This window comes from Rhipicephalus sanguineus, chromosome 4 (assembly GCF_013339695.2).
Source record: "Rhipicephalus sanguineus isolate Rsan-2018 chromosome 4, BIME_Rsan_1.4, whole genome shotgun sequence".
NCBI lineage: Eukaryota > Metazoa > Arthropoda > Arachnida > Ixodida > Ixodidae > Rhipicephalus > Rhipicephalus sanguineus.
The window spans coordinates 16,453,306-16,469,229 of NC_051179.1; the positions used below are offsets into that span (position 1 = coordinate 16,453,306).

Sequence of the window (15,924 nt, forward strand, 5' to 3'; positions counted from 1 at the left end):
CCGAAAGGCACCGCGTACGGCGCTGGTGTGTGTGTGTCTCGCGCTCTCAACTCTTCCGGATTGCGAGTAGTCCGCTGAGACTCACTGCTGCTCTCAATTCTCCGACGGAGGCATTGCGCGCACCACACCACCACGAAAATTATTGGTGGCCGTCTCTCTCTCTTTCCTTCGCTAAGTCCGTGGGGGAGGAAAGCAGGAGGGAGGCTTTGGAAGCGGGCTGAGTGAGAAGGGCGAGAGTAAGGCTTCGTTTTCCCTCGACCAGATAAATAATACGAGTCACGAGCAAAGGAAGGAGCATCACTTTCGCCCTATAATGGACCCGCAATGCGTGGCGGAAAAAAAGATTCATCCCCTCCATCCCGCTATTTTTGTCGCAACACGTTCAACCCGGCGATCTCTAACATACAGACAGGCGCTGCACGTGGGTTCCGCCTCTGGAATAACGCTCGAATGCCTCGCCCGCCACTGGCGCAAACGCCGCGCGTGCGGCTCAGCACGCGCCGTTTTGCGCTCCATCGTCCTATTCCTCCTGTCTCGTAGATAAATAACGCTTAATAAATAACGCTTTGATTTATGTTATTTAGGCTCCCGCTGCTGCTGCTGCTGCTGCTGCCGGAGGAGGACTGTTTTGGAGGTGGGTGAGAGGCGCGTGAAATATATTCGGCCGCCATCGGGGATTTTCGCCCGCTGCAGAGCTGTGCCGCATCGTGACAAGAAGAATGGCGGAAAACGGGGCACCACAACGCCGCCGCATCGGCTGCGCCAAGAGATGCGAACGCGATCTTCGCTCCCGCTCCTCTCTCGCTCTGAAGCGCTGCCAAAGTTGCGTTTTGCCGTGCAACGCGAGAGTTATGCGGCGAAGCAGCGCTCTTTGTTGTTCCGAGCCGGGTTTTCTAATGAGCGCTAGCGATATGCGGGGTACGGCGCTGCCTCAAAGGTGACAGATGAAACGCAGCGAGGCAAACTACGGGCCGCCGACTCGCACGGATGGAGGAGGGTATAATTTGTGCCTCTTAGTTGTATTTATGCGTCGTAACGAGAAGAGAATGAGAGGAGAGATTCGCTAGGAAAAGCAGAGGTCGGTGTGCGGTAGGTTTTCGTGGTGAACTGGGGACGCATCACTGGCTTAAGGGGAGAAATGGCAGGTGTTATAGAGGACGACGAGGATAAGCACACATGCGAAAATACACGTAACTGACCAGTACACTAACTCCAGGGTAGGCTCCTGCTAAACTAAAGGACAAGTGAAGCCCGAATGACCCGTAATATAGACTTGAAATCACCGCGAGATATTCAGCATAAGTTCACCTGACGAGAACCGGAAGCGAATACGTTCGAAGGAAACACTGCGCGGTACTCGCGAATAGCAAAGCGGCACGGGCGCTGTGGCGAGTGCCGCTTTGCTTTTATACGCAAAAAAAAAAAGAAGGAGAAAGTGTTACTTGCCCACTGCTAATGAGTAACGTACGGGTGGAGGGGAATTAGTGAGCGAGAGTTAATGTGCCTTTAGTCCGTTTGTCCCAATCAATCTATAAATAAATCGGAATAAACAATACAAAAATAACATGTTTCGAGGGCCGGGCTGCACTGCTGTCCAGCCCGGCCCTCGACGACCAGATCAGGCTCGTTCAGAGAGCAGAGCGGATGGCAAGAGCCAGCGGAGCCCTGGACTAAGGGCCCCGACCATCAGCAAGGCCCCTACGAGGCAATCCACAGGAGCTTTGCCTGTACATAAATAAAGTTTGTCATCATCATCATCCATTGACGAGGAGGAGAAGGAGGAATGAACATGCATGGAAACCCAGGAAGGTTAGCAAATGTAATAGCGGCTGGCATTTCTGAGCTGGTTTGATGCAGTAAGTGAGCGATAGGTGAAAAATGGAGAGATGAAATAATCTAAAGAAAATATGTAAGAGAGATCGAAAAAAGAAACTGCGCATTCAAAAACTCTCAATGTCTTCCACTTAGTCCAGGTATCTTCAAGAAGTTCTTGTTCACCAACGCTTTGAAGGCCTTCTTTCTGTATTGAGTTCGGTGAGGCCCAGTGTTCGAATATTCTCTACTTCAACGTCTTCGGTAGGTTTCCCTGTAGCGCAGTCACGCCCCGTGTGTGTCCATGTGTGTCTACATTTGACCTGTCTTTTATTTGCGCAAGGAAACCTACTGAAGATGTGTTACCAGCAAGCCCTCGTCGCATTCCTCGTGAGCTTACACCACGCACAGCTTCTCTGGTTGGTCATGTGCGACGTGTGCAGAGACGTGTGTATCTTCCTCGCAGGACGTTCGGTGCCTGGTGTCTCCGCTGCTGAGGCACTTCCAAACCGAGGTGGATCGCCTGGGAGAGCGAAGCCTGGCTGCTGAGGCCGCCTTCCTGGCGCTCTACAAGAGGGTGCTGCGAGCCGTCTCCGTCGCACACTCAGGTCAGCACGCTCGTGCTTTTGTACTTCAGCTCGCTAACCACAGGCGGGCACAGGGTTCTCCATTAGGAGGGCAATGTTTCGCCGCAGTGCCCCCCCCCCTCCCTCCCTTGTTCGAGTCCGAAAGAAAACCAGCTTCACAATGAATGCAAAAATGAAAATGAGGCGATGACGTGCTACTCACAACGGCCTGCCTTTGGTCCCCAGCTTTACCGGGGAGGTGGGAAGTAAACAGTTCTTGCAATGCAACATCGGGCGTCCTCGACAGCCATTATTGCCAAAAACCGGCGTGGCCACAACAATGCACAGTAAACAATGACTGGACAGGTCCGACTGAGGAAGGGTATAGGACACACTTGGCGCCCCCTTTCGATGATTAGGGAGATCTACTGCTCCCCCCTTCCCCCCTCTTGTGCGCACGTCTATGTCGCCAACGCTTTCGTGAAGATCTGCGATCGAGATATTAAGCATTGCATGTGAAGTTGTCGGTGTATAAGCCGTGCAGCAAGTCGTCGTCGCCAGTACAGTTCGATGTGGCTGATTACTCTCTGTAACAACTGTTTGGGCACCATTCGGTCTGTGAAGCACGTCGAACAAGAGTTTAAAGATTGATCATTAGATTCGTATGAGTGCAAATTGATATCTGGGCAACCAGTGTCAACAGTCTTTGCATAACATGAAACCTTTCAATTACTGAATGTTTTAGTTAAAGAGAATGGATCCGCCAGGTTATTAAGTGAGTTTGAAGGCGAGTATGCAGATTTTTGAGTGCCCACAGTGTGTTGGTAGAACAGGCGAAAAATTTCAGAAGGCCATCAGGAGGGCGACCTCAATCCTACCTGCTCACCCTACAGACCAATGGACGAACTGGTAACCTTGCCTAGCTGTCCTCAGAAATTTTAGGCCCATCGCAACAGGGTACAGTCCGAGTGCTGTGCACTCGCGAAAGAAATGATCTTAATGAGAGTGCAGCCCAACGTAAGATGACGCAACGTCTGGTCGGACCACCTTCGCTAGCCCATTACGCACTGCTGGTGCCGAGCGTTTGCATCATCGAGAGGCTCAACAGACTGAATTAGCAGAACTTGGCGAGGACAGCTGCCATTGGATCGTCTTTAACCAAGAAGTCAAATGTACACATTTTACGTGAGTAACGTTGGGTTGCACTCTCGGTAATTGTGTCGTGATTCAGTCAACGGCGATTAAATGTGTCACTTAATGAGCATACGTGTGAAACATTGGTTGTGATCTAGATCAACAAACTGATTTAACGGCCATATGGCAGTTTTGTTTTTGACGGTATCGCTGATTAACTTAAAATAAAACGGAAAAAACTTGTTCACTCTTCCATCCGTACACTGTGGCAAGTGTGCGGATGGATGGATGGATGAATAAACTTTATTTCGGTCCCTCGGAACGCGCCCTAGCACGTTGCGGGCCGCTCCCACGTCGGAACAGAAAGACCAAGTCTCTCTGCTGCGTCGCGGGCCCGTTGGACTGCCCATAGTTGTGCTTCGAGTCCGGAGCTTGTAATAGCTTCTTCCCATTTTGACGGCGTGATGACTTCGCCGCCGTGTAACGCGGGACACCGCCAGAGCATATGTTCGAGATTAGCGATATCTGCGCATAATGAACATGCATTAGTTGGCTGTATTTCAGGATAGATCTTGTGCAGTAGCGCGGGGTTAGGGTACGCCCCGACTTGAAGTAGCCTGAGTGTCAGAGCCTGTGGTCTGCTTAATTTTCTGTGTGGTGGAGGGTACTGTCTCCGCCCCAGGTAAAAATGTTTGGTAATTTCGTTATACGAGGTGGGCGGGTCGCGATTCTCCAAAACCTCAGCGCGCCCTCCGGTAGCTACGCGGTCTACTAGTCCTCGCGCAGCTATGTGGGCCGACTCATTGAGATTGGGCGGGGCTCCCTTGATCTGTCCCATGTGAGCTGATGCTGAATTATTTTGGGTGAAGGTCTCCAGAGGCAACATTCCACGGGGTTCACTTACCCTGAAGTGTTTCTACTTTTCAGTATACTGCCGAAACTTGTTAATTCGTGGGTATAAGACATAGTAAATAAGTTGCGTGACAAGTTACAGCATTGCAAAATGTTATCCTTGGCTTCGAAGGGCAGCTGCCCGCAGGTGTCACACTGCCGCTGAGCTCAAGGACAACGTGTTTTGAGGAGCTGCGCAAGTGTCGAATCCGACCCGGAATCTTGTTTTTCCTGCTTCTTCGCCTGAGCGTGCGAGACGCGTTTTACCGCGATTCGAGGGGAAATTCTCGACCCGCGGTGCAACGACTATCTTCGCCGAGCCTTCGAAGGGCGCTCTTGCCCGCACAGAGAACTACGACGAGGCGGCCGACCCGCCCTCCCCTGTCGCCGACAATCGTTTGGGTCGTCGCTTTGCAGGGCGCCTTCGGAAATGGACGCCCGATTGATGATCTCCCTGTTGTCCTCGGTCCTGGCGAAGAGGCTCGAAAGTTGCACAAAAAATGAAAAGAAATAAAGACGATAAGAATATGTGACTGAGTCGCGAGAGGTGCTCGCGCGATGACACGCGAAGTTATGGCACAAGTCCGGGCAGCACAGAGGAGTGTTCGGGAGTGCGTCTTCAAGGCGTGCGCACTGATCGCCATGGCGTGTCTGGGTCTTCTTTCTCCGCAACCGCCCCCTTTGGCTTGCTGCTGCGATCAGGTGAGACGCGCCGAATAGTGCAAAGGGCCACGCATGGACGATGCATCGTTGCCGTGCCTTATGATGACGCGCCGACATCGCATCCCCCTTCTCTTCCCTCCCCGCATTCAGGGTATCCTTTGGGGTGCATCGCGCGGAGGCGGCATTCCAGATCGTAGATGGGACGCTCCAGATCGCCACGGCCAAATAGAATCGCCTCTGCCTTCATGGCCATTTTTGGCTGTTGACCTTGGCGGAATGGCGCGCCGAGCGGGCATCAGGGGCGGCCACCCTCCCCCGCCTTTGATGCGCGACCGGCCTCGGCGGCGTCGTCAGCATCGACGGTCCGTTTGCGCAACGAGTCGCCACCGCCGCTCGTTCGCGTTATTGAGACGACGGTGCCGCGTCGCCCGGCCCTTCCAATAGGCGAGGGGGGCGTGGCGATCGAAGCCAATGGTCCATTGTGGGGGACCCTTTTATCTGCGTCCTGGGGGGGGGGGGGGGGCAAAAGCTTCTCACGAAAACAAGGTGCGTGCGCAGTTCGAGAAGTGCCGAATGCCGCCCACCGAGGTCGATAAGGAGCCGCTCTTTATTCCTCGCTTTGCGATGGCTGACGCTGCTGCACCGTTTGCTCGCGATGACCGTTCGAAGAGGAAAGAACGGAAGAGTCGCAACGCGTCTGAAGCGGGGACCTTGACGCGTGATCTTTGTCTTTACGCAGTGCGTGCGTGCATTTTGTACCATGTATGTATGTATGTATGTATGTATGTATGTATGTATGTATGTATGTATGTATGTATGTATGTATGTATGTATGTATGTATGTATGTATGTATGTATGTATGTATGTATGTATGTATGTAATCACGATAGTTGTTGCGCCTTGTGTCTGCCGTTGCCTAATTAAAATATTTCAACTCGGCAGCGTTAAAGACAGCCCCTGTCGCAGCAAATGCGATGTCGGAGTCGGTGGCGTGGTCCGTAGGCGAAAAATTCCGATGAGCGCAATGAATAAAAATCGGGGTTCAAGCCGGAATCGAACCCAGGCATTCTGAGCGGCAGCCATGAATTCTACGACAGAGTCACGGTAGTGCTTCGAACTGCTTCGGTAAAAGACTCTATATAGGCGTGACATCGGGCGAGGACTCGCGTTAATAGACGTAATATTTCGTGGCAAAAACGTGGAATTGCACCGGGCGTCAGGCCCGTGAATTGCGTAATGAGTGGGTGCTTTGTGAGCTGTCCATTCATTACAAAGATCGCAGCCATAATTAATTGTTATCATCATCACCGGCCACGTCAGCAACAAAGTGTGCAGCCACGTAGGTAAGCGCATATTGCCGTAAACAGACACGTAGTGGTTACTTCACTACTTCGCAAAATGGTCAATTATGGTGTAGCGGTTACTTCGCAACTGTACTTGCACTAGCCACCGTAGGCGAGATCACAACGACCAATGTCACGTGCGCAGACGTTTTTCCCTAACGGCAAGGTTGAAGTATTCAGCGATAAGCGAAGTATGGCGAGCGAATGAGGAAGCGGTGCGAACGAGGCCCGATAACGCTATCGTGTTCCACTCCTAAAGGGGAAGCTTAAGCGTTCCAAGTTTTTTTTTTTTCGTTTTTTTAATGTGGTTGTAGTTGCTGTCGCACAATAACGACATTAACTAACGTTACCTCATGACGCATATTTAGTTTACATTATAGAGTACGTTAGGGTCATCTGGAGATGATTAGCGGCAGTAAATAACTTACGTGAACTCTTTCCTTTCTTTCTTTCTTTCTTTCTTTCTTTCTTTCTTTCTTTCTTTCTTTCTTTCTTTCTTTCTTTCTTTCTTTCTTTCTTTCTTTCTTTCTTTCTTTCTTTCTTTCTTTCTTTCTTTCTTTTTCTGGTGTCAAACTTACTGTTTATTTGAAGTTATGATGACAATGTGATCGAAGCAGCAGAAGAAAAGTATCACAGTCACCGTGAAAAGTATCACAATCACCATGATTAGAATAGCGGCGCATCTGCTATTCAGTGAGCAACGGCTAGACACCGCTGCACTGCATATCACGAAGACATCAGCAGGCAACGAAAGATATTGGCGCAAGGGGAGCCGGGTTGGTACGCTATCAGAATGGTTCACGTTAAGCCGATTGTCGTAAAGATGCGAGACCATGCGAGAGAAGAGTGATGGCTATGGCGATGGCACCGCGCGGTATGCTCATTACAGACACTTCCTCGCCAGTCCGAAAAATCATTTACTAGTACAGTCATTAATCACATGAAAACGAGTATACTAGTAACTCCCACTACGCTGCCTCCTACCTTGAACGTTGTGAAGATCTTTTATTTCAAGCATCCAGCTATCAGAATGCAAACATTAACGGATTTTCATAGGTAACGTATGGCTCTAATTTTGAAGATGTGTGGCCGCGTAAGAATGCCTCCTCGGTCATACCGAGAAGTTTCATTACCCAGTCACTGAACTTAGCACCATGGCAGTGGACAATGAGAAACGACAGCATTCGCCTACATAATATATCTTTGCATCTGGGCTTTTCATCTGTGATTTGCATATGTGCCTTGTATCTACGTTCCTGAGCCTGATAAAGACGGCGAATTTAATACAACAATGAGAAAACGGTTTTTTTTTTTTGCATGTGTGCCAAATAATCAGGGGCTCAAGCAACGTCCGCACTCATACTTTTGTCACTGAGGTATCGGAGAGCCAGTTTGAAGTACGATGTGGACGCAGCAGAATCGTACAGAAAATATCTTCGCTTAGTATTATTAGTTAAACGAATTAATGTCAGCTGACTGTGCTATACGTACTGCCAGGAACAGTATTACCTGTGCCAACATAGAAGCAAAGTGCACCTTTAATAATTATTACTCTTCTACATCACACCTACTGCGTGGAGTGCAGTGCGTGCCGTGGTCGCTCTGCACGCGTAGTTGGTCCTATGAACCTGGAAATTTGAGGGTTTTTTTTTTAAGCGAAGGCCTTAGATGCCTCATCAAACGTGAAAAGTAACCGTCGGCATCGCCATCAACACCAGTAATTTGAAAAATGAACCTCATGTCACCAAAAGTTCTGACGGCATCATGACGTCATATAAATACACTCGACTGAGAAGGAAACAAGATGGATTTCGCCTTCGATTCACCTTAGGAAAATGCATAATAGCCCGCAACGCGCGCGCGCGTGTGTGTGCGTGTGCGTGTGTGTGTGTGTGTTTCCTAAATTTACGTTTGTAACTCCATCTCTATAGTTCAGAAAAATGGCTGACTACTTAATCAGCTTTAGCGCGATCGCTATCACCGAATACTGATGGCTTCGCAGACCGCTGTCGCTGAATGTGGTATAGACGCGGACTATCGCCGCGCTTATATTTCACATACACTCCTGTACATGTCACAACGAGTTACTTCGTAAAAACGCCCGCGGCTGGTTAATCAGCGCTCGCGGGTGCCGTACTTCGTCTCCCCAAAGAGATGGCAGCGTGCTGCCTCGGGGAGTTACGTAGTCGTATAACGAGGTTCACCCTTTCCCTCGCATCGCACGCCCGGCAATGGTTTCTCCGTCACTGATAACTTCGTGCTAGCCCGTACAGATCCCTTCCCTCGGAGCAGGCATCTTGCGCGACGAACGGGTTGAAGGCGCACGGGAGGTCGTGCGGTGGCAGCCGCGGCGGCGCTGACAGCGTGGCTGACGGAGTGCGCCTCCCGGTCGAGGCGTCGGGCCCGATCCGTCTCGGCGGATAAACGCCTCTCCCTCTTTGCGAAGCATTAGCCCGGCGGCTCTCAGCGGTCCGCGATCATCTTTACGGATGGCCGCTGCCACTGGCTTAGCGCGCAGATCTCTCTCGGCGAGGCGCCGGAATCGTGTCGCAACTGGTCGTCGATAACGGGCAAGAGCTCGCGCTAAACGTAATACTGCAACCGAGTTATTTCTCGCAGTTCGGATAAATTCCTTCCTCGGATCTAGAACTGTCTGCTCAAGTGAGGGGAGGACGCCCTGTGTCTGCTCACTAATCCCATCCCGCGTACGCACGCGCCCTCGGGGCAGTATACACGCGGTTTTGCTCGCAGTGCGCTGCCGTTAGACATGTGGATATCTACCGACAGTTTAGAATACTGAGTTCTGATGGTAGAAACTAAGCAAAAAAAAAATAAATAAATAAAATTGGGGCAGCTACGCGCTAGATATGCGACAACTGAAGAAACAGCGTATCTGGTGGCGTTCCCTTCCTCACCCTCTCTTTTCTTTCTCACCCCTTGCTATACTATACTACACAAGACTATGCTATGATTTACCCTCTCCCTCACATCACTCCTCCTCACCCTCAATTGCATTTCCCACCCCTTGCTATACTTACTATACATGGCTATGCCATGTTTTACCATCTCCCCATCCTCCTCGCCCTCACATCACTCCTCCTTACCCTCACTACCCTTCCCTCCCCCTTGCAGTACTATACTATACAAGGCTATGTCATGTTTTACCCTCTCCCCTCCTCCTTCCTCCTCACCTTTACATCACTCCACCTCACCCTCACCTCCGTTTACCATTCCCTTGCTATACTATACTATTCTCCTTTCTTGGCTTTGCGTGCCTTGGCATAGCCAGGCTACGCTCTCTTAACGCGGCTCCTCCTTGCTCAACCAATTAATGCGGGACGACAACCGAGTTTTTGCCACGTTTAAACAGCTCCGCTGTTAAAAAGCAAGCGGCGAATTCGATTCGTCTTATTTTTATTTGTTGTTATTGAAGATGGTGCGTGCGACGTGCGTGGAATATGTTTAATATCGCTTCGCAGTATATACCGCCTCGCCGACTTCATATGATGGCTCGCGAAAAAAAAAGATTAAATGAAAAAAAATAACCGGAGGTTTTTCGCGCTAAATTCAGAACATGGCGTTGAGGCACAATGTCTTGGGAGACTACGACATAACTTGGGGTTCTTAGACGTGCAGCATATACACTGTACATGAAATTCTTATTCATACCGGGCCCGTGCACCGGAGAGTGGCTGCCATGGCATGCTGGCTCGCATCCGCGCCCACATGCTCAGCGGCGCACTGTCATCGCCGCTGCGGTTAAAGGGGTCATGAACCACTTTTCCAAGTAATGATGTAATGACCTCAGTATCGGAGTTTACTGCCTCCCGAATCGATTGCCGCAAAAATTTCTCGAATCCGTCAAGAATCAGCGGAGTTACGGGGGTTTGGCGCACGCTCCCAGCGCTTTCTCTCTTTTCTCGTGCCGGCGAGCGCACTGGAAGCTAGACAGGGAGGGATGGCATGGGGGAAAGAAGTTACGCCAGCGCGCGTCATGAAACGCGATCGCTCTCCCGCTGTGATTCGCTTGCGCGAGTGCGGCTACCGTGTACTGAGGAGTGCGGCGCCGGCAAGTGGCGGCACCCCGCGGCAAGAAGCGCATCTGATCCGAACGCCTCTCTCGATTTACGTCGGCTATCGGCCAATAAGCATGCTATGTCTCTTGCGACGTACAGCGGACAGACGCCCCGCCCACCGACGAGAGTGAGAACCGGCCTCTGTTTGAAAAGAGGGTGCCTGGGGAAACGGCAACTTCGCGCTCCGCTTGTGGCCATTACGCGGCGCGCACGACTGTAATATTTGGCAGAGCAGTTCATAGCCGTGTCAGCTTTCCGCAGGATGTGTTTTTTCAATCAGCCCAAGGGGTGCTTCATGACCCCTTTAAGGTACGAAAGCAGACTTGTAAGAGACTATTCGCGCACTTACCCGGCATAAGCCCGATACCTGTGCAAACTGTTGGTGCACTACCTTTGTTTTTGTTCACCTATAGCTCCTCGTGTTCGGAGCAGTGTGACAGTTACAGTATTTGCGCTGAAGTTGTTAGTGCGTTTGACGAATCGCACCGATAAAGCTGGCACCCAAAGGGGGTTTCCCCGCAATTATGGTACAAAATCGCGCAGCGTGTTAGGCATAGCTGCTCTCTAGAGCAGCGACACAATTACCTAAAGCTCATGATACGTTTAGCGCACCGTCATGCTCGCTGCTAGGCTTTTCCCTCCGCATTTGTGATAGGATTCACAGATGCAACGAGTTTGAGCTGGAAAGCCGATACTGTTCTCGTTGCGGTCTTCCTGGTCGCAATCCATCACGTTTACAGCAACAGAGTGGGAGGGGGTTGTTTCACCTGCCCTGATTGTTCTTGGAGAAGTGTCTCGGTATCAGCGGAGCTGCTTGAATACACGCTCCGAATGTGTGCCGACGTGCGCACCGTGTACTCCGAATCCGGTGTGATCCTAAGCCGATGATTTGTCGGGGCTAAACAGATTACGCGCCGCCGTCGTGCTCTCTGACTAATGGAGGCCACATTCGCGTTGCGTTGGCCGGCTGCATCTCTTTCGATTACGCTCCGCGCGTAGCTCGTATCAGGACTCGTAACGAGCGGTCCGGATTGCAGTTAATTGCGTAAACAGTGGGTTTAAGACCCGTTACTGTGATTTCCATGCAGTCAGAGACGAGTAATTAATGACACGTTTCTCGCGAGTTCCTTTATCGTATATAAAGTGTTTCAGCGATAGTTGATCCGGGTCTGGGCTTCCACCGAAGAGGCTATAGCAGAGCTGGCGGTTGAGTAAGTCGTTTCGAAGGCATTTCTGTCATAACGATAGACTTTATCGTGCTCCAACGAGTGGCTGGGCAAAATACTGTTGTGCAATAACTGTGACATTTCCTCATAAATAGGGTTTGTTTTCATGCAGTGTCGCATCTACATTAATGTAATAGATGTAACGGTGACATGCGTTAATAATACTATAATAGTGCTTAGTGTACAAATTTCGCAACAGATTATTTTGTCACATTATAGCGAGGGTGAGGAGGCGACCACTCTCAAAAACGTGAGTTTAGTTAGGCGAACCTTGTGGTCATTATCATCGTGTGCGCTGCGCCCGTTCGGTGCCGAGTTCTCGGGCCGTACCAATGCCGTTACAGCTATAAGCGCCATGCGTGGCAAAAGTGAACGTCAGTCATATTTACTGAATACAAACTATTTAAGCAAACCGACACGTTTCCCGGTGGCCTGAAGGATACCATCTAACCACCTCGTGCACTGGCGACCTCATTTTGTCTTAACTTCCGCTTTGGCTAGCATTGACACGCCCCGTTGAAATGGCAGCCCGCATAACGTGACCAAAATAGGAATGTTATAGGTTTATTACCTTTCCTTCGAAAGAACATTAGCTATTGCGCTCTGAGATGTTGGTTCGCTTGGCAGCCCATGGAGTACTCAAAACTCGGCGCCAGCGCCATATATACAGCTCGAAAGAATCTAGCTTTTTTCTTTCATACTTCCGCACTGTTCGTCACTCGTATCACCACAGGAAACTATTACCAGGCGACTATTAGTGTTAAGGCTAACATCTTAGTATTCTGTAATCTTGGAGAGTCTACATATTGTTCTCTTTTATAGTACTTAATACCATTCCTTGCTGATTTTCTTCACTCTAAGAAAAGATCGAGTAAAAAGGGCGTCTTTTTGTCCCACAACAATAATCGTCATTTATTTTGCCTTCCTTTCCTTGCACTATCGCCGCGCGCCCGGCACTTTCCGGTCACGAACGACATGCGCGCTATCAGCGTGACATAGCATTCTTGGCAGGAAAGTGGCCAGCACCGAGTTTTCAAGAAAGGAAACGCAAGCAAGCCAGATGACGATTATTGTTGTGGGACAAAAAGACGCCCTTTTTACTCGATCTTAGAGTGTTTTTGTAGAGATACCTATTCTGAATCCTAGAAAAACGTAACGTTCGACAACATCGAATACGTCGTTATTTATTTTAATCATCTGTATTTCACCTGTCGTCATATGATTAGGTCTTCTTTATGTTTAGAAAAATATTAGCTTTTGCAAGGCCCTGTCATGGCGGCTGGATGAATATGCAGCCATGGACCTCTCTTGCGTAGTGACCTCGCCTGTTTGTGTAATACATTTCAGCCCTTTTACACAACAGGGTGGTTCTGTTGCATACGCTCTAACAACACAAGTGGATATTATACTGCAAAGTAGGGATATTAAACATACCCGCTGCCAGATTAGCAAGGTAAATCCGGTAGAAGAAGCGAATGTCTCTAAAAACAAATTTCATTCATTCATTCATTCATTCATTCATTCATTCATTCATTCATTCATTCATTCATTCATTCATCATTCATTCATTCATTAGGCTTTAACCGCAACCGCTTGAATCCCCTATGGGCTCGCAGCCACGGTGGCCGACGGCGGCGTCTGTTTTACATCCCATCAGTTTGGGGACACGGGGATGAAAAGAGAGCTGAATATACCAATCGGCGTTTCCCCCGAGGGGATCGCTGGGCGCGCTGACTCATCGATGCCGTCATCGATCGCCGCTACCGAACGAGCTGTTGCTCGGGCCATCGAAAGGGGTTTCCCACCGTGCGTCTCTCTCACCGAGCCACACCGGCGCCATTACAATCTCTCCCTCCCAGGGTGCTATAGCCAAGCGGGCGCGGGATACACGGAGCCTCGATCGCGCACGGATGCATTAGCTGAATGGGAGACGGCGTCGCATTCAATATGCAGAACCAGATCGATAAGCGGATTCTGCTATTTTGTCACGTCCCTGAAGCTTATAGCATAAACATGGTATAAACAATAACAACATGCTCCACGCTGAAAAAAAAAAAAAAAAACCTACGTGCAGTGAAGAACTGAACGTTGGAGCAGACAGAACGACGATGGAGAGTCCAAAGGTTTTAATGCGCTTGTGCCACATGCACAGTCCGCATAAATTGAAACAAGGGCTCCGAAAAAAAAAATTATAACTTTAATTTGCTCGAGAATAACGACATGCATGTAATGCATCGTCGCCTTAGAAAACTGTAAGCTTGAAATCACGATCCAACGTCGTAATAATAATAATTGTTGGGGTTTAACGTCCCAAAACCACGATATGATTATGAGAGACGCCGTAGTGGAAGGCTCCGGAAATTTCGACTACCTGGGGTTCTTTAATGTGTGCCTAAATCTAAACACACGGGCGTCTAGCATTTTGCCTGCGTCGAAATGCAGCCACCGCGGCCAGGATTCGATACCGCGACCGTTGGGTCAGCAGTCGAGCACCATAACCCCCTAGACCACCGTGGCGAGTTGCTCCAACGTCGAGCACGTCGTAAAATCTTCAAAGATAAGTTGCCATTGCAATTTACTTCTCTACGCTTTTCTTGGTGTTCCTCATAGTAAATACGCGCAATGAATGTCTTATAAGCGAAAGACATTCAGTGATTTCTGACCACTCAAGCTTAACCGAACGTTACTCTTCCTTATAGCTACCGGCAGAAGCGCATTGTTTTTCATTAATGACATTCTTTTACAATAGAGGATTGGTGGAGTAAAACCAACAGCTGGCATACGATATCATAGTGCATTTCTTCTAACACGTTTTCTCAGGCGTGAAGGCTAAAGTTGCATGCTCGAATCTGACAGATAGGCTGTTAAGCAGAGCGTGTGATCTACAAGAGCGCGTACCCTCTAGTAGCACGCTACGAAAGCTGCCGACACTCGCTGCATGACATCCAAGTAGAAAATTGCAGAACCGGGTTGGCTAGGATAGGTGCTAGTTTATTCTAACTAACGGGATTTAAATTCAAATTTCTTAAAATGTTGTTCAATATTTTTTACGCATTCTTAAATGTATAACGGCTAAGCACAGCGACACTGACGTCATGCGAATGCTGATGCGGCGGCTTTCGCAAATGAATTTTCAATAGCAGTGTTATGCACGAACTATTTGTTATCCTATTTAATAAAAGAAAAAGAAAATGATAAACAAGCATGGTATTATCTCTCAATTGGTATACATAGGGAATGTGTATTTGTACAGAGGGGGAGAAGCAAATACTCACAGGGTCCCTTATGCGTTCGTCTGAGACTACTCGAAGGCAGAAGCCATCTTTTTTTTCTACTGAGTCGATCCTGCCCCCGCCCCACTCCGATAGGTCTCTGCACCTAACGTTGTTTTGCAGTCTCTCCGTAATCGCCTCAAACTGCGACCAAGCGAGGATGTCGTGTGATGCCGTCATCATGTGACATCACGTTATGTCATAGCGACGTCATGATGACGTCACACGTTTTGGATGTATGTGAAGTCATGACGTGGTTATAACGTCATCACAGGATCATGATTTTTTGCATCACTCGTGCTGACACCGACGGTCAATTTCCGCGTTTGGTGAGGCATCTAAGGCTTTCGCCTTAATAACAAGGCAATTCTGTGTAGACTCTATCGAAGCTACGTTTGCCAGCCAGTGCGACATTCCCAATACCGCTCGTGCGTGTAATGACCGCAAGACACACGCCACGTCCGCCGCGACTTCTCGACACGTCTGTGAACTTCCCCAGCAGCTAGCGCATCCTGTCGGCCCCTGAAAGAACTGCACCGTGGGCGTGAGAGAGGTGTCCTCTCTCTTTCTCGTTTCGATTTCTTTCCCCCTCCGCGTAGTAGGCAGCTGGGAAAAGAAAAAGCGGGCGCGTTACGAAACAGGCTCGCACGGAGGACAACCCTCTCGCAAACACAGACACACGCATATGTGCGTGGCACGCAAAGAAGAGACACCGAGAGGAAACGGCGCGCTGCATTCAGACGCTGTCGCAACGGCGGAGCGTGCCACACCGCAGTGGAGGTAGTGCGACGGAGAAGCCGCCCGCAAGAAGAAATACGAACGCGGAGCATGCTGTGCGGACGAGCAGCACGCAAGAAGAAGAAGAGACGTTGGCGAAATAGAGATAGATAGCGCACTGCTCGGTTCGGCTTATTAAATAAGTTTTGCGCGATTGAATTGG

The 15,924-nt window shown here is 49.6% G+C and overlaps 1 protein-coding gene across 1 annotated transcript in view; it reads left to right on the top strand.

Annotated features, from left to right (window-relative positions):
* LOC119389488 (homeobox protein cut) overlaps positions 1-15,924 on the top strand; it is a 632,893-nt gene that overhangs the window by 129,885 nt on the left and 487,084 nt on the right. Inside the window, exon 3 of the mRNA XM_037656780.2 lies at positions 2,279-2,420. The gene's annotated coding sequence lies outside the window, so the exon portion shown is untranslated. The remainder of the gene's footprint in view (positions 1-2,278; positions 2,421-15,924) is intronic.